Below are 20822 nucleotides of genomic sequence, written 5' to 3'. Positions count from 1 at the left end.
ATGTGGTGGAGAACAATACAATACATATACGAGTACTTACTTATTTAATACTGACATTGCTGATATTGATTTGTAGTGCGGGAAATATTCAATTGAAATCTTTAATTTTCTTGCACCTCCAAAATGTCCATTTCATTGAAGGCTACAGTCGCAGGCGTCGCCGTCGCAGCTATTCACTGGTTGACCGTTTCATATAATAAGCTGAACTATTGAATTGAATGAGTTTTGTGTGGATAGCTATGTTAGCGTAACCGTGGGGTGGTGGCGGCGCTTTGTCGTAAGTATAGCTAGCTGTGCTATGCCCACTGTCAACACGCTCACTACTCGCAGCACACAGTTTTTTGTGCGCACATGTGGCACAGAGACCGCCCAGACCACGACCCCAACAAATATTTGCCTTCAATTCCGAAACGCTTAGAGCCTTACAGTCCAAATCAATGAAACGCTTGAACAGAACAGGTCAATCTGGTTAGGGTAGGTTACATACGTTGTCGTTCATTTGACTATAAAAAGTAGTAATATAAGCGATTGGTACCTATACTATAGGTACGCGTTGTGTACCTAAACCTGCCAATGGATTCTACATACTCCAATGGTGTCATTAATCATACAAAATAACAATAGCTACAGCACAGTTCGGCAAAAATAATTGTCATGCAGCAACTGTTTTTTGGGTCCAATGAAAGGGTGGGTTTACCACACCTTAACATTGACTTAATTTTCGATCAATATAACACCTATAGTAATTTACTAGTACTACCGTCTGAAAGTTTATTTAAACTACAGATGTAACATTACTGCCATTCGAAAAACTATTTGATACCCTTCTCTATAAAACTTACGTCCATAAATTAATGACAAGATAGGTACTTATAGGAAACAGTCCGTAATGCGGGCGATCTGCGTCATCCTAATGCCTTGGCTGTCCAACCTTTCCAAATAAATTAGTCTCATCGAATGCTAATCAGCATCCTTCCATACAAATAAAACAAGTAACGGCGCAATCCATTAATTGACCGGACCCGCTGCTAAGCGAAAAAAAACTCTATCAGATAAACCGGGTAAGTGTTTACGGATTCTCACGAGTCCAGCCAACCCTCAATGGCGCCTTGCTGATTGATAGCAACTTGCCGACCTTCTCACCTTACCTCTTCAAGCGACTCTGCTCCTTATTTCCATAAATACAAAAGTGCATCTAACTTAACTAAGCCCGTAAAAGATCGTTCTTCTTTGATATGGACGGCTCAAACTAATCTGAAACTTGTTGCGCTGCTGTCACGGTGCATTTCTTCGTGACGTCCGCATCCATTCAAGGAATTCTGCACCCTCAGCATATACCTGTCCGCGGCCCACCTCTAAACCGACAAAAAACATTAATGTATGTTAATTTCTAACTTCAAACATTCTTCATAGTTGTTATACCAAATAGCTTTGTTGTCATAATTTGGTAAAACCGTACCTAATTGCTGGGATATTAAATTTCACTATTTTTAAATGGTAGCATACAGATTAGAGATCTTGTGCTAACTGTTAGCTATTAAAGCTAGTAATTAGTGTCAGCCCGCATAGATTATGTTTGACTTTTAAAATAACACTTGCACCGCCTGGGCTATCAAAATCGCTACCAACTTAGCTTGGTCTAAAGGGGCCCACTGATTAACAGTCCGCCGGACGGTATCGGCCTGTCAGTTGTTCGGAACTGTCAAAATATTGTTCTAACTGACAGGCCGATACCGTCCGGCGGACTGTTAATCAGTGGGCCCCTCAACTCTACTGATTTTAGATGTGGCTTTGGGTAACAAAGCGTGAGGAGATCGGGCGGCACGGACGGCCGGCGGCGGCCACTCTGTAATCCCATAGTCGGTGTCGGCTTACGGCGCCTCTCGCCGCAATTATCATATTCCACCTAAACACATAATATTGTGCACGCAATTTTAAAAATAACTGGCGTCCGGGCCGACCTCAATTGGCCCTGATTTATAGCGAGCAGGGCGCCGCTGCGCCCGCCCGCGCCGATCGCCCGCGAAAGATTGCATTCCCCACACACAAATAACCATAAACGCCGCGCGGGGTGATTCCCGTCGCATATCGGCTGCAGGCGAGATTTTAACTGCAGCGCGTATGATCTCGTATTACGACTAGTTGTTTTGGATCTCGAGGTCACAAGATACACTGGTGCTTTTGAGTCCAACGCTTAGTAAGCGATGGCAAGGCACGCTCCGAGTCCGCTAGGTCGAGCCTTTTTTCTTAAGCCTAGGTACTTTAAAGCGGCAATAGGCTCTATAAAGGTGCGTGTTCCTCCAATCTTAATCATGAATTGATAAGGGTAACTTAAAGCTCCATAAATATTCACGTTGGCCTTTGTTGCCCGCTGTGAACTGTGTCGCTAAAATATCCGCGCCGAGAAACCTTCATTAGATTTATTGTATTCAATTTACTCAGTAAGCACATCCCTCAAACTTCTTTTAACAAAGGGCCAAATTTAATTCATAATATAAAAAGCGCAAAAAGTGACTAAGCTTATACGCGGTTGGCTTACCTATGTCTACTATACTTTTGTGATCGGTGTAGCGGTGTAGCCATGTCACGGCCAAATTGTCAAATTTCGATAAACTGCTTAGCTTAGCCCCACTTGCACCATCCCACTAACCCGGGGTTAACCGGTTAAATTAAAATGGCCCTGAAGTCACGTCGCTTTCCGTCACAATTTCTATTGTCAAGTCTATTGGGCAAACTATCGCTACAGCTACTAAAGGCATGTTTAGCTGCCCTTTATATAAAAATTATAAGTAGCCGCGAATACTTGCCGTGATACAAAACAATCAACCTACTGATCGTAAAATTGCCTTTTTTTACTACAAATATAATGTTAAAAGGACTACAAATTTGTCAAATCATTAGGTAGGTATTAAGCACTGTGATAGTTTGTCTACGCTTATCTACCTGGGCATGTCAAGGTTATAGTTGAAGACAAGGATACTTTATAAACAACGTGCCTAAAAGTAGTATGCATTTACATTCATTAATTAGTATATGTGAGTTAGTGTTACCTGTTGCATTCCAAGGGCTCACGTTGCTAGCACACAGATACGACGGCGCTCGTATCGCGATGCACACATGCACATATAGAGCGTATAGAGCGTGCATACATTTTATGAATCAAATATATGAATGAGCTCGCGTCACGTGTCGCGGTTCTCACGCCGCTCTGAGCCGCTTTTTATCGCGGCGACGTTTTTTTGACGCGCCGTGTCGCGTGGGCTACATGTGCAGAACCGCGACCCCCACCGAGCACATATGGCGCTTCACTAATTACTTCATCGTGAACTCGACTCATTTTATTGGTCGCGCGCTATAGTACCTACTCGCCAATTTAATCGCGTTATCGCGAGAATTCACGCTACAATTTGATTTGATAATTTTCTGTAAAAGCTAATCGCTGTACTTAATACATTCACAGTTTTTACATAGTGCAGAATCCTTGTATTGACAATTTGACTTAAAGGCCTTCTTTTTGACATTTTAACTACACAACCCTAAAGATTTTCCAGCGCAGCAACAAGTAATTCGGGCATTGGCCCGAACTTAATAGGCATGACAACCGTAACGACGATAATCAAAACCTGTAAGAGTTGACAGATTGTCATCGATGTCTCTACGCAGTATCTAGCCGGAAATAAAAAGTCACACAATAAATTGGCGCGTGCAAATTACTCGAGGCAACAGCACTTGGACAAAACTAATGGAAGGCGGCCTTTTTGTGTGCCATTAGTATAACAAACGGCTGTCACGACTCGGGGCAGACGAGCCCGGAGAGGCCCCGCGCGCTTTACAACCAACGGCTACGGTTGCGGCTTTAGTCCAAAAATATTTAAAACTTTTTGAACTTTAACTCTTAAACACATGTTTCAAATCGTATGCATAGTTTTTGACGTGATTCCTTCAGTATCATACCTTAATCCACCCGCCAAAACCTTTAATATACCTACATACGGTTTGAGTGAAAATATTTAATGTTTTTGAACCTTAACTCTTAAACACCATATTTAAAATCGTATCCATAGTTTTAGACGTGATTTCTTAAAAACTTCCGCCAAAAACTTTAATATATAAACACACGAACATTTCCAGATGCCCAAAGGTGTTCACTTTGTCTGATACTAGCGAAAATAATTATTATCTGGAGTCACGGGTTTAAAAACCTAACAATAATATTTCCATCAAAAACTAATTTATATTGCAAGTTGGAATGCTGTGCTAAAGATACGTTGTCATCATCCTCCTTTTGTTGTTTTTTTTATGCAATGCTTAGATAGCGGCAATAAGATATAAAATTTAGCTTTTTCATTCATTGAACTTAAATTCTATCTCAGTAAGCCGACGAACGATGAATTAAGTAAGTCGGATATAATCTCAGATATAAAGTCAGCTAAATAAATAAACAGACCACTTTCTTGCTGCGTTTGCGAGATTGCTTATTATTAGTGGATAATTGGATATAGGTAGTTCGTGCCATTCGTGCAAACCTTGAACGATCCCAAGGTTCTAACCTTGGCAAAGCAGCATAGTAGAGACGACAGAATCATTTCGCAATCAATGAGGCTCCCAGCTCCGTTCCCGTGCGATCCTAATATTTTGTTGAACTTTTTACATAGGTACCTACCTACTTATTTACGCCATATATAGATGCGTTGATGCAGGTGAGTAGGTATAGTTTAAAATTGTAGGTACCTACTACCATACTATTAAAGTGACGTCGCGTGTGGAAGAACATTAAACTTAACGCGCTATTTGGGTCGTGACATGACATTGAAATTAGCGTCAAAAAAAACAAGTCCATCATTCAACTCGTATGGGGATCTGCTAACACGTTTGCTGACATCTATAGAGGAATATAATATTCAGAATTCATTCGATTTGTCCCTGTCACTCAATTCTGCGGCTACGCAAGACTGAAAGAGACGGTAAGCACTGCGCTGTGAATATCGTTTTTCTGCTTAGAAGGCATCCCAAGTAGCACAGATAGCTCTATAACTACTCACTTTTAGTTCTATCTAACGCTCTGTGCGTATTAAGACACTTATAAGAGCACACTCGTGGTCCTACAGCTGTATAATAGATCTCAGTGATATTTATATAGCTTAGGGCTGATTAAAAGCTGCATTACGGCTCTGAAAACTACCATTAATACGCAAAGAGTGATATAAAGGTATATTTGCTACGACCCTATACAGCTTTAAGGGTTATCAAATGCTTTAACCGTTATAAGGTCTGTTTAGTGGATAAAATTACGCCATGTGCTGTATAAGGAGGTAATTGTGGACTTTTATTACGTTGACTTATTAAGGGAGCACAAGTGAACTATTATGAAGCTAATAGACGTATAATGGAACACATGTGGCACATAATACAGCTTGTCGCTGAACGTGTTTACCGCTAAGCAGCTTTTATTACGCTGACTTTTTAAGGAAGCACGAATGAACTATTATGAAGCCAATAGACGTATAATGGAACACACGTGGCGCATAATACAGCTTATCGCTGAACATGTTTACCGCTAAGCAGCTTTTATTACGCTGACTTTTAAGGGAGCACGAGTGAACTAATATGAAGCCAATAGACGTATAATGGAACACATGTGGCGCATAATACAGCTTATCGCTGAACGTGTTTACCGCTAAGCAGCTTTAATTACGCTGACTTTTTAAGGAAGCACGAATGAACTATTATGAAGCCAATAGACGTATAATGGAACACACGTGGCGCATAATACAGCTTATCGCTGAACATGTTTACCGCTAAGCAGCTTTTATTACGCTGACTTTTAAGGGAGCACGAATGAACTAATATGAAGCCAATAGACGTATAAATGGAACACATGGGACGCATAATACAGCTTATAGCTGAACATGTTTACCGCTAAAGCAGCTTTTATTTCGCTGACTTATTATAAGGGAGAACGAGTGAACTATTATGAAACCAATAGACGTATAATCGAACACATGTGGCGCATAATACGGCTTAGCGCTGAACATGTTTACCGCTAAGCAGCCTATTATACTACCATTGGGACTGTCTGCATAGCGGCTGTTAAAACGTTCATAAGATGCCTTATAACTGTTTAGAGGTTCACTAGTGTATCGAAATAACGACTTGGACTTTATAGTGGGATATATAACAGTCGTATGCTGCATATAAGAATTTTAACGGTTCACGTTGCTTTTTAACATTGACCGCCATTTTATTGTATATAACCTACAAAATTGAAATTGCTTTTCCAACTTTTAAGGGTAACAATATGGTTTTGTGCCTGAGTTCTTAACCTAAATCATTAGTTTAGTACTTCCTATAACGTATTATTAACTTTTTATCTCATAATTCTGTCCGAACCACTGAAATAGTTTTTACACACAGCTTATTTATATCATTAATTTAAATAAATACTGATTATTTTCGTGGCGCACTGAAATTTTCTTAGATAATGTATATATATAATGTCAATAAACTTGCATTCCCAAACATCTTTCTCGCATTAATATATAAAAGATCATGTACAAACATTTAACTAAACACTTTAACAAAATGACTTATGGTGTCGTTGCGCTTAACGTTTTTGCTTCAATATAAATATGTTCACCTCTGCGTTCGTCGTCACTATACTAAATATAATAGCTGATTTTTAAGGCAGAGGTGTAAAAGTATGTTATTAATTATCTTTTATTCAGCCCAACGTCAATCTTTCCCGGTATTAGGGCGCACATGTGACATATTAGCTGAATAAAGGGTAACTGGTGGTCTCTTACCCAGCCAATATACACCTCTTATAACTCCTGTTACCCCTTATAATTCCGTTAAATTGCTGCTACAACGCTCTTAAGTAGCTATGTGAACTTAAGGCTGCCTAATTTGTGCCCATTTAAGAGTTATAAAAGCTGAAAAGACGCTTATACAGCTCTTATGCAGTTTTTATATTCCAGCTTCAAGCGTATTCGTACTTCATTATGCGGCTGCTATACAGCTAATCTGTGCTACTTGGGATGCGCCCACGTCGCCCGCGGGCAGAACGTGCCGAAAACTAAATTAGGCTTCACAGTAACAAGGCGCCTTGTAATTAAACCAGGATTAGTCCTTCACCAGAAAAAACAATAATATATAGCGTACGTTGAATATTCTTTTGTATTTATAACTAGCGATCCGCCCCGGCTTCGCACGGCCCAACTAGCAAAATAGTCGTATAAGAATTGATTTACTCAGCCTGTAATCGTATAACAGCCGAATTACGGTTGTTGAAGCACCAATATATCGTATAATAGCGGTTTACTCGACTATTTAGCAATTATCGCTAATTAGTGCTATAATCATGTCGTATAAACGTTTATAGCACTATCTTTTAGCACTTTTATTCCACCTTTTAATAAATGTTGAGTTAGCGCTACTAAATCACTTTTATTCAGCATAATTGTTCTATTCAAATCATATAACAGCTATAGATTAGCTAATTGTCTGAATAAGGCGCTTTAATACAACTGTTACTTAACTCTCTTCTCTGTTGCTATAAAAGCCTATTAAAAGCAATCCAATAACCATTTGGCAACAATGCTGCTGTAACAGCGCGCTTATATCATAATTCGGGTAATGGGGTTCAAACCGCTGTTATAGGAGCTGAAGTGTATTTACAGGTTTTGTTCAAAATGTATTCAGCTTAGAGTACTTTTAAAGAGTTTTGAACTACATTAACAGCACAAGTCAGCCATGTTGTCGTTTCAATATAGTCCGGTGGCGAACTGCATGAAACCCTACCTGGCAAAAAAATAGAATAATCCTACTCTGTAGGGGTAGCTGACTTTTAGTAGCATCAACTGTTCTTGGTCGGCCGCGGCTTAATTTGGAAAATTTTGCGCTTACTTATGGCAAAATAGTGGCACAAAAATTCATAAAAAAAAAACCCATCGTATAATAGAATGAAACTTGCATGGTAGGATAGCTGCCTTTGAGGACAAAAAAACAAAAGTGGTCAGATACATCCTGTGTTGGCAGGTTCCTGTGTGTCCGACCGAATTTGTGGTACCACGTGACAGCTACAATTTACCTCATCGAAAAATAGAATCAAAACAACTGATTGTAATACCTACATTAAATTTGTTGACATATGTCTTGGTCGGCCTCACCTTAGCCTGAAAGCGTTTTCAGTCCGTCCGCATTAAAAAAAAAGTCAATGGCAGCTATCCTACCATACAAGTGACATTCTATTTTTCGATGAGGTAAATTGTAGCTACCACAAATTCGGTCGGACACAGGAACCTGCCAACACAGGATGTAGCTGACCACTTTTGTTTTTTTGATGAATATTTGTACCACTTTTTTGCCATTTGCGCAAAATTTGCCAAGTTAAGCCACGGCCGACCAAGAGCAGTTGAAGCTGCTAAAAGTCAGCTACCCCTACAGAGTAGGATTTTTCTATTTTTTTATCAGGTAGGGTTTCATGCAGTCGGCCACCGGACTATAAATCCATAAACATGGCGACATCATGTGCTATAAGTGTAGCAGTAAACGCAGTTACTCGACTTATAGTCGAATTAATGAGATATAACAGAAACTAGATCGTGTAAGCAAATTTTTACTTATTTTTATTAATATTTTTTATTGAAATTTAAGAAAATAGGCGGCCTATAAATGTATATGAACCAGTGCCTTTGGTTTTATCAATAAAGTATTTTTCACGCTGGGTTTTACTGTATTACGTGTACTTACAGACAGTAAAAACTTATGTACACAATCACGGTAAAAATAAATGTCATGGATGACAGCAGTAAAAAATACTTAAGTACCTTTTTGTTTTATTAGACACGTGAAGACGATTAGGCCTCAAACTTAATCAAATAATTGAAATATAATCGCTTACCTGAGATCGTTTTTAGCACACATTAGTTGAATAAAAGCATTTACTGCACTCTTACAGATTTAAAATGCCGAGTAAAAGCAATCCGGCTACCTTTACGAAACATTTTTGCTGAGAAAAAGCAGTGCGGCTGCTTTTTTAGAACACTTTCACTGAGTAATAGTAAATTGCTAATGTTTATAGAACAAATAGTCGAATAAAAGCACTATCGTTGCTATTAAAACACTAGAAGTGCTTTTATCCACTTTTACTCAACTCTTACAGCATCGATTTGCTTCTTATACAGCGCTTACTCGATTTTTATAACACTTTTAGTCTGTATAAGTGCGCCTTTTTCGCGTTGAGTAAACGCTTTCAGACTTTTACTCGACTGTTTTTACACCGTTTATAGCACCAAAAAGCGAAAATAAAAACGTGCTCTCAACTTTTATAGCACATAGATTTGCTAGTTGGGGGGTTACACAAAACCGTAACAAATTATACCTACACCTAAACCTTCCATAAGAATCAGTCTATTGATAGGTGAAAACCGCATGAAAATCCGTTCAGTGGTTTTTGAGTTTATCGCGAACATACACAAATAGATAGACGGACGCGGCGGAGGACATTGTTTCATAAGGTCACAGAATAAATAATAGTACTAGGTACAGAAGACTCACTCTCTAACAGAACGCGTCTGTTACGATCAGCACAGATATGGCCGCTAGGTGGCGACAGCGCCACGCGCGGCTTATGGCTTTCCCCAAAATTGGGGTGGAACGGATGTACTTTTAGCTACCTGTAGCAAAGCGACGAAATCGCGGAGTGAGCCACGCCTGATAAGGTGTAGTGATTTTGTTCATTTATGGCTAATTGAAGTGCACTTTCAAACTGTAGGTAAGAATAAAAACGTCGCCTGCATTTAAAACCCCTGTAAATTTTAGTTTGTAAATTGCTCATTAGACCGTTTATAAATACTAAATTTGCTATAATGTGGTCTGATAAAAATTCTGAGAGCAAGTCATTTTAAAGTGACCTTTTCATCCGATCGTATCGTGGCCCCCGAGCAAGGGCTCAGACCGATCGCTTACAATGCATACAAGCACTCAGGCACAAACTTTTTCCCGCTTCTTTGCCTGTTAGCCTCATATTAATATTACATGCGTACACACCTTCCGAATTAGGTGGGTACCTACATAATTATATTCATTTATTTGATTAAATCTTAGTGCTTAGGTAGGCTAAATTTGAGCCACTTTCCGCTCTCTGATTGAGCTGAAATTTCGATACTCCTGTATCCAGTAGGGCTACCGCCAATACCGAAAATCGTCAATTGCGGGCATTTTTCTCTGTCACTCTAATTACGCCTTCATTGGAGTAAAAGAGTAAGATCCCCGCAATTTGCGAATTTCGGTTTTCGCGGTAGCCCCTCTGTGTCTACATACACATAATTATGTACCTCCACAGCTTTCACTAATAATTAGTAATTAATAGTAATTAATAATTAGTAATTTTTATTAATTATAGTGACAATGTACATACCTAAGTATCTATAATATACGCATGAAATTTGTTTTACAAGGGGGCAAAGTTGTTACCTCTCGTGTTAATATGGATACCCGAGCAAGTGAAAGATTAAAAAATTTAACGACGAGCGAGTGGTTCGCAAACTTAATCGATTCGTTTTTTTGGCGCTAGTGTCATGTATTTTTGATCGAATTTGAAAGAGGACAAGTTTATTGTACGAAGAAACCGTAGTCGGGTTTAATATATTGGTTAAAGATATAAAATGTATGTTCCAGAGCAGGCATATTGCGAATATTCGCATCCGCATCCGCATCCGCGGAACATCCGCATTATTTTCAACTTTCGCATCTGCATCCGCATCCGCATAAAATCGATGCGAAGCATCCGCATGATGCGGATGTCGACCAAGTCGGTAACAGGTACGTATTAGCGGCGGCGCCGTCGGCGTAAGTGCTAGGTAATTTCGTCATTATAAGTATATAACGAAATAGTCTAGGTCTAGATCCCGAAAAGTCGGCCATGTTACTGTTTGTTAAATAAAACGCACCTATATTCTTGCTCAAATACTAAACGTTTCGTATTTTTTAAATAAAAAATGCTAAAAATGTAATATTTGACGTTTTTTAAGTCCGCATCCGCGGATGTGAGGCTTTAAATATCCGCATCCGCATCCGCGGATGTCAAAAAATCTGCATCCGCAACATCCCTGTTCCAGAGGATTTAGCCAAGATGACAAAATTGTATATCGACAAACGCCAATCGAAAGGTAAAAACATATTTATCGGGATAACAGATACAAGTATTTAGAAACAAATAATGTATGATACAACGGAAAGTGACGTGATTTTTCCATACCTACATTATTTATGTTTGTACATATCTGACGTTTTTTATAAACAATAGTAAGTATCTATTTGGCCTATGCCCTTAGATCTGGAACTTAACGATAGGCGATAATAACGGCGATTACTTACGCAACTCATTCAATCCTAATGTAGCTAATTCCAAGTTTATTGACCGAAAATGATTGAGTTAGAGTATCCTGTGGGGTGCCCGGGAGGGGCCGCGGGCCCCGCGGGCGCCGCCGCCGGTCACTTCGCACGACCCGACGCATGAGTTTTAATTGAGTCGAACCGGAGGAAGCCTACACGGTCAAATGATAGGGTGGCCAGATATTTGGTATAATTTTCTCTGAACACTGTCGACGCATTCAGAGGCACATGCCTCTTTTCTCACAACTTGTGGCACCGCTAATCTTGTCCTGACTATGGACAACCGATGGCAACGTCTACTTAATCTGAGTAAAATCTACTCTCTCTGACTTGTGCAAGCGAATTATTATTTATTTAAACTAGTAGTTCGCCCCGAACTGAGAACTCGCGGCAAAAATTATATTGACTTTTTTGCACCTACTTACTCGTATAGTTCGACATAAAATAGTAGAAAATAATTTTCAAGAAAAAGAAACCGACTTCTATGGGGTGAAAGATTATTGTACATAGATGGTGCACTTATGTAGAAAAGGAGGTAAAACCACCCACTTTTCTAGTAGGTAGCATTTCGTTTCTGTAAGGGTCGAAGTTTTAGCCTCACGAACCCACTTCTCTGATAGCAGGCCGGTTCTGTGAGGATTGCAGTTCGAACAGACCCAAAACCACTTTTCTAGTAGCATTTCGTTTCTGTAAGGCTCGCAGTTCTAACCTATCCTAACCCACTTTTTTTCGGTTCTGTGAGGATCGCAGTTCAAACCTAACCTAACCCACTTAACGTCGCGTGCGGTGCGGTGTACGGGGGTTTGAGCGGGAGGGGCTAGTAAGTTTGGCATCATTATACCTTATACCTACATTTTATGGTAGGTAATCATAGTGGTTAATTTAGCTTAGGTATCGGGGGTTTTCCGGGTCAAGGTCCGAGTCCGGGTCCGGGTCCAGTTCCGGGTCCAGGACCAGGTCCAGGTCGAGGTCCAGGTCTAGGTCTTGGTCCAAGTACAGGTCCGGGTCCAGGTCCGGGTTCAGGTCCAGATAAGAGCCCGGATCCGGGCCAGGTCTGGCTCCAGGGCCAGCTCCGTCAAAATCCAAATTCGAAATCGCCAAACGTGTAGTCATTGAAGAGTTCTGTTCTGATCATCATCAGCAGTTCCACTTCATCAAATGCGACAGTTTTTAATGTAAATTCTTGATTTCTGATGAAAATACACAAATCTCTATACGCATTCCTTTAAGATTTGAGGAGTTCCCTCGATTCCTCATGGATACCATCATCAGACCTCGAGCTTGACAAAAATGTGGCTTAAAAACTTAACTTGCTTAACAAACATAACGAAGAGGACAAATCGCCAAACGTGAACTATGCGTCGTTGAAGAGTTCCGTTCTGGTCATCATCAGCAGTTCCACTTCATCAAATGCGACAGTTTTTAATGAAAATGCTTGATTTTCTGATGAAAATACAAAAATCTCTATACGCATGCCTTTAAGATTTGAGGAGTTCCCTCGATTCCTCGTGGATCCCATCATCAGAACTCGAGCTTGACAAAAATGTGGCTTAAAACTTACCTTGCTTAACAAACATAACGAAGAGGACAAATCGCCAAACGTGAACTATGCTTCATTGAAGAGTTCCGTTCTGATCATCATCAGCAGTTCCACTTCATCGAATATCACTTTTTTGAATGTATATGCTTAATTTGTTGATAAAACACATAAATCACTATATGTATGCCTTTAAGATTTGAGGAGTTCCCTCGATTCCTCATGGATCCCATCATCAGAACTGGGTTTTGACAAAAACGGGACCAATCTGTATGCATATACAGGGTGGCCAACTTAGATGTATATAACTTTTTTTTGCCGCCATTTTATTTTGGTGGTAAATATGACAGTTATTGCATGAAAATTAGTTTGTGTAGATACGGCAAATTTATTATGGAGCGTTTTACGACGGAACAACGTGTCACACGGCACGAGTTACAATAGAAACATTAAAAATAACGTTTCCCGGTCGATTAATTACGAGAAACGGTGACATTGACTGGCCCCCAAGATCGCCTGATTTAACAGCTCCTGACTTTTTTCTGTGGGGCTATCTAAAGGGACGTTTCTATGCTAATAGGCCAACGAACCTTCAGCAATTAAAACAAATTATTCGAAACACTGTCGCTGAGATAACGCCAGAAATGTGTGAAAAAGAGATGAAAAACGCGATGAAAAGGGTTCGCATCTGCCATGCTGCTAGAGGTGGACATTTGTCTGACATTATTTTCCATGTGTAATTGCTGACCCTACATATTATATTTAACAAGGAATACTTAATATTATTTATGTTTTATAGAATAAAATTTCAAAAATAAAGTGTATACCTCTTATTTGGCCACCCTGTACATACATTCAAAAAAATAATTTTCAAAATCGGTCCAGTAACATAAAAAAAAATCATAATCGAATCTCCTCCTTTTGAGATTTGGAAGTCGGTTAATAAATGAGGGCGACACTTTCTTTTCTACGTAGCTGTCACATTTTTGACGTAAAATGCTTACACATGGCAACAATTTATATAGTCTGTCAAGCCATTTCCGTCAGTAGAAAAAAGCGGCTAAAAAATGTAGGCGCAATGGGTTATCGTCCCATAGAAAATTTGAATATCGCGCCTTTTTCTACCGACAAACTTGTTTGACCGACTATAGTATGGAAATTTTAGAGTTCCATTTTATTTAATTTCTACTATTTTATGTCCCACTTATATAGGCGGCAATGGATCAAAAATCGCGTGGATATACTACAAGGTCTGTGGAGCCCTTAACTGATACTGTATCTGTGGTAAGCCGAAATATTTCCTGTCAAATGTCAAATATTATGTTTATTTTTATCTTGCTAATTATTTCAAAATGGTAAATTTAAAAACGATATTATAAAAGTGCAAGCCGAGCAAGTGCTCATGAAATGAAAGTTCATTTGATACCAAACTCGACCATACTTTCCTGCAAAAAGATGACCAGAATAGCAAGCCCCTCACAAATAGCTTTTTAGCCTTCTAAGCTCTTCTAGCTCAATAACCCCTTGATGAGCCTGCTCATAATTTAATGACTAAAATATAATGCCCTCAACTACACGTTTACCCAATTTCATTTAAATTAGAACAAATTTACTTAAGTTCTTGAGTATCAAACTATCCTCTGATAGTTCAGCTTAAAAACATCGAAATGCCGGGACGTGCCCCTAGCCAGCCGCGTGTCCCAAGTCGAATGTAAGAACTTCGTTCGCTTCGCTCGCTCGTTCGATAAGAACTTCGTTCGCTTCGCTCGCTCGTTCGATTATTTATCAAGACTACAACCAGCCGGTATCTAAATAGCCTACTTGATGCTTTGGCACTATGCCTAGTGGCCCACCTTGAACCCTTCAACATTATTTTAAGTAGTGACTTTCCTACAAAACTAGAAGTATTGTACAGTTAGTTCCCTAACATAAGTATCCACTTTTCTATAGTTACAATTAGTCTGGCGACGTAGGTACTTAAGTTGGGGCAACCACCGTACCTACTGATTTGATTTATGAAGCGAAGCAGTTACACGTATAAGGAAAATACTGAGTAGGTATCGGACAGATTAAAAACCAATAGAGTTTTTAGCGAAATTCGTAGACGAAGCGCAAAAAAACAATTTCGTTTAGAATGGAATACGATGTAATTCATCGAACGAAATTCTGAAAAGTCACTGTCCTAGGACAGACGCTTGGTCACTGTTCTCGTGCCACCGAATGCTTTTGGACGACTGAAAACTAAACTGATTTATAATGGACGTTATGTCTGGTCCCTAAAGACTATGCTTTGTCTGAAAGAGTAGAATTGTCGGAGTGCGCGCTGAGACAGTCGTCGCTGTCAGCGTGCGACAAATTGCTTTGTTTATGGGTGCTTATCGAATTGTGTCCTACGGCCGAACTAGCGCTATCCCGCGCTATTGTAATTAGGCCAGGCGTGGCTCACTCCGCGATTTCGTCGCTTTGCTACAGGTAGCTAAAAGTACATCCGTTCCGCCCCAATTTTGGGGAAAGCCATAAGCCGCGCGTGGCGCTGTCGCCGCTAGGGTTTGCAATTCGAATATTCGAATTTGTCGAATATTCGACCTGTTTTGATATTCGAATATTCGGCCGCTCAGGTTTCGAATATTCGAATATTTTTTATTACTATAAAAAATCTTTTTCATATGCTGTAGTTACAGTTTCTGTGTGTTTTCCGGGTATTTGCAGTGAATGAGGAACGTTAGGTACCCAAATACGAAGGAAATAATGTTTTTACTGTATTCCTCTCGATAGACTTCGTGAATACAGTGAAACCTAACTCAATTTGAAAGAAAACGAAATCAAAAAGTATGTTATTTTCATGGTGCGTAAGTTTTTAAGTAAAAGTCATTCTGTTTATTCAGTGCAAGCGTATGTTAAGCGAATTTTGGAAGTCTAAACCTTGCTCGCACTTATCGCAATTCTCAAATTTGATCATACCAAACCTGCCCAACTAGATAATCTAACTACATATGCACCTTTAGCTGACGAATAATCCACCCAGTAGTCAACTAACTTTTTCCCTTAAATGTGACGTCCCACGGTCAAAGGTACCTTATGGCGGGTATGGAGTTATGCAAACCCCAGTAATCTACAATAAATAAGCTATCGATAACACAAAAGATCAACCTTCTAGGTTGCGTAGTTACAGAGATATGATTTTTTGAAAATAATGTTGTGAAATGAGCAACTTTACGATAGAGAAGTTTTAAGTTTAGCCGCCTAAAAAACTATGTTCCTGAAGTAAGTTACTTAGTTGACTACAAATAATAATGCCTTATATATCTGAGATTAAAAAAATATTGCGACTTGTTCTGTAATGCAAATAGAAACTTTTGATATCGACTGATTTATGTGTATACTAACCAATCTCTTGAAAATAAAGTTTTATTTCATTTTCACGATTGATTGCAATGAGCTCTCAAGATTTAAATTTTATCTATTAGAAAACGACACTGACAGACAGTTTAAGCAAAACACAATACCGATTTAGAGGTGAAAATGTATTTTCTGACTTTTTCATATAAAATCACAAAATTGAATATTTTTACTTTTAATGTAACACACAATCAATTTTTCTGAGCACATGTGAAAGAAATTCTGTCATTCAAATGAAATAAATCCTAAAACCCCAACTAAATACTATATTTAACCCCTTATGCCACTTTAAACTTACATAACAATAACAGTATTTGCTCCATACATTTACGAAAAGGTACCTTATGGAAATAAATCTAATAATACATCACTACAAAATATCAATCATATTATAGTTTATCTTTTATGAATAGAAAATATTAATTTACATTAAACTGCCCCCAATTTAATTAGTTCTTCGTCATAATAATCTTAAAAAAGACCAATAATTTGTATGTAATGAAAAGGTACCTTGTGGTCAAGTTACATGATGAGGCATGATGATGATGGAACAGTTAGGATAAACTAATAATATTTTGGGGTTAAGATGGTATAAATCGTCTATTTCTTATCAATAATATATTTCGGTTGCTATTGAAGATAAGCGGCATTGAGGTTCAATGACCTCAGATATTCCATAAGGTAATGCGTCGGGTATTGGCATTTTTCAGCAAACCAATGGCTGATTTACTGCATGCGACCAAACCAAATGAAGATTATTCTAGTTAAGAAAGACTTGACGAGAGTAACTTTGGTATAATAGCAGTCTACTTGGATTTGTGATGTCGGTCTATGTACGGTTATAATATTTATCTACACACATGTCATTAGTGCTCTATAATGCGTTCAGAAACTGTAGGAAATGACAGGCTTTATTACAACCAATTTTACTATGAGAACTTTCTTATCTGTGGTAATAGGAAAATTTGTACTGTAATGTACATAACGTTATAGATTTTTGTAGGTTATGAGTTTAAATTTGGAACAGCAGTCAAAACTCAAGTAGGTCTCTATTCTAGTATCCATAGATATTAAAACAGTTATCGATACGAAATGTCAATTTAGTATAAACCGCACGATATTCGATCTCGAGTGACATGAGAATAGGGACTTCATTCTTTTGTCTAGGAATTTAAAAAACTACGGATGTGTGACATGCGTGAAAAAAGTTTTCATTCACCGCCATTTGACGTACAGGTTATCTTTTAGTTAGTTTTAAGTATGTGTTTAGATAAAGTAGTGTATGTAACTGTACATAATTAGGCATTAAAACACTCGTGTGATCCTATTAAGAAACTCACTAACGTTCGTTTCTTAAACCCACACTCGTGTTTTAATGCCTCTCATTATGTAGCAGTCACATAAACTACTATTGCGAGGCGCCCCAACCAGAACTGAAATTATCAAATTAGTTTTGCAGAATGCTAATACAGTTCTCTACCAAACTTCTTTTCCCGTATTGACTAGTTTTTTTGGGAATTTTCAATCTTTTTTCCATAAGGTACCTTTTCTACTAAACTCTGAGACGACATTACTAGGCTTATAACTAACTTATAACAAAAATAAAAACAGGTAAACAAACGTTACGCATTAAGGTTTCAGATCACACAATAAAAAAAATTGAGCATTTTTTCACCTCTTTACAAAACATTTAATATCTCCGAAACTAGAAACCCTCATAAGGTACCTTTTCCCGTGGAACGTCACAAATATTCCAATATTATATAACTAAGCCGACCATTAGGAATAAAAACTTGCCAAAACAAATAAAGTCAATAAAGATTCAAAATACAATGGAATTAAAGGCCTTTTTACAGATGTTTGTGAGTGACTACAAGTTAATTTAAATCAGAAAATAATTACCTACTAAAAAATATATCTACTTACGTCTAATTTTGGCGTTTTACTTGTTTTTATAAATGTGGGCATCTCATAGTAGGATGATAAAATCTAGTCAATTAAGTGGAATTCTGCAAAATATCATTAGTTTTAGCAATATGTGAAAAAAGCTTTTGAATAAAACGATAATAAACCGATTTCTCGTTCTGTTTCTTATTTTTGATAATATTCGAATAATTATTCGAATATTCGAATATGTCGTCTGAAAAAGTCGAATATTCGAATAACTGAAAGTTTCGAATATTTGCAATCCCTAGCTCGCCACCTAGCGGCCATATCTGTGCTGATCGTAACAGACGCGTTTTGTTAGAGAGTGAGTCTTATGTACCTAGTACTATTATTTATTCTGTGATTAGGCGGAAAATGTACTATAGCAGCAGCAGGCAAATAGACGCACCTAGCTATTTGATTACTAAAAATAATCAAAATGGGAAAGTCGCCTAATTAGTTCGTTGTATTAACCGTCGTTAAATAAAGTGTCCGTATAAAAAAATAATATATAGGAATAGTTAGAACCGCACTTGTATAAAAAAATCTTTGGCATTTGATGCTTCCTCAGCATTAAAGTCAACTATTTTCCATCAAAAACAAAGCAAGAAAAGTGTTACGTACCCATTAGTGCTCACGGACTCCATATATGTCTCAGAGAAATGCGCCAGTATTAACTGCCTGATGGTGAGTCTATTATTAGTCGCCATCAGAGTAATGTGAACTACGGTATCCATAACATAAATCGAAGCAGCAGCGTTGGGAAAAACTTCTCTCAGGGCTAGTTGTACTGGAAACAAATGAAACCTACAGAAGGAGAATCAACAATTAATAGCTCTTAATTAATTACCTTGCACGCATTCCCTCGATCGCTACGATTAGTTTTTGCGAGCATTCGAAGGCCCGTCGGCTCGGCGCTGCCGTGCAGCGGATTCGCACCGAACTCACTTACCTTTACTTGCATTCTTCTGATAATAATACTCCGGGTCCGATAATAATTGGACTCACGTCGGTTATGTTCGGCTGAGCCGTTCAAGACACCCTTATTAGCGTAACGATTATTGCATTTATTTAATAAATGCATCGTGTATGTAGCTATAAAGTGTTATACATATTTGTATTCACGATAACGCCCCCATGGGCGCTTGTAAAGCATTCGACCGACATTGATAAGCGCCCGTCAGTAGTTCAAACTAAACCGATATACTTAGACAATTGACTTTTACGAAAAATTAAACATCTAAACGTGTCAACGGTGATTGATGATTCCACCCCACACGCCCACGATTATGAATGTATAGTACCTGTTATTTGGATGCTGACAATATCTATACTAATGGGCATCTACCATACCCCAGCATCAATTTTACGCATGCCTACTGCGCATACTAAACTTACAAGGAATGTACCATGATCGAGCGATAAAATCAATTTGACCGCTACAATGGCCTGTTTGGAATGGGCTTATTTTAGAAAAGTCAAGGCTGGCTGGGATATTATATTTACATTTCGTGATATCCCATAAGAATCTGTAACAATTGACAAACATGAAAATATAGCAGGAATTATGAGCATTGCTCATCTTGCAATGGCAGAGAGGCCGCGAATTAGGTCTACGAGTAAAGCCAGTCAAGGCGAAGCAGTCATCGTCACGGCGGAGCCCTGCTACGTAATTCTCCAAATTAATGATGCTTTATTTAGAAAACCATAAACTGATACGTAACGTCAAATCTAAGAACATGATTCCGGCCTTGGCCGTGAACCCACTGATTCTATTTCCTGCATTACTAAAGTGGTAAAAGATCGCGCTAACGCTTATGGTTTGAAACGAATTGCCCAAATCTACTTAGTACAGTCAGTATCAAATGGACAGTGACGGCCAAAGTGGCCTATAACTATATCGTAACACACTTTTGTTACCTCAGAAATAAGGATGTAAGTAACTAAATAAGGCTTATCGACTTCACTGGTGACCGAAGAGCTGGCAGCTTTCTCGCACAAGTCACAACGTATTAGCATCGCAATACATCGGGGAAATGCTGCCAGCGTCCGCGGCACCATGCCAAAGGGGCCCAATTTCTTAGATGTATTTTAATTTTATTTAGTATTCGTTTATAGTTTTATTTTATAGATAAGTTAGTTTATTTTTCTTTTTAATGTATCTACCTGAAACTGAAAATAAACTCAGTAACTAAAAATTTATTCTAATATTAGGCGTATTTGGCCGTCACTATATATTTTACTAATAGCAACCCGCCCCGGCTTCGCACGTGTTTGACGTGTTACACAAAAAACCTTACAAATTATACACTTAAACTTTAAACCTTCCTTCCTTAAAACTTCAAGGATCACTCTATTGATAGGTGAAAACCGCATGAAAATCCGTTCAGCAGTTTTTGAGTTTATCGCGAACATAATACAAACAGACAGACGCGGCGGGTGACTTTGTTTTATGACGATAAGGCAAAATCAGCAGTCATTTTAACTTGTTGGCCGTTAATCGAAATAATCTTAAGCCGGGAATACACATGCCTGTAAAACGGATCAGTAGCTTGCATATTAG

This window comes from Cydia splendana, chromosome 3 (genome assembly GCF_910591565.1).
Source record: "Cydia splendana chromosome 3, ilCydSple1.2, whole genome shotgun sequence".
In the NCBI taxonomy this organism is placed as follows: Eukaryota; Metazoa; Arthropoda; class Insecta; order Lepidoptera; family Tortricidae; genus Cydia; species Cydia splendana.
This window is presented reverse-complemented; position numbering follows the sequence as displayed.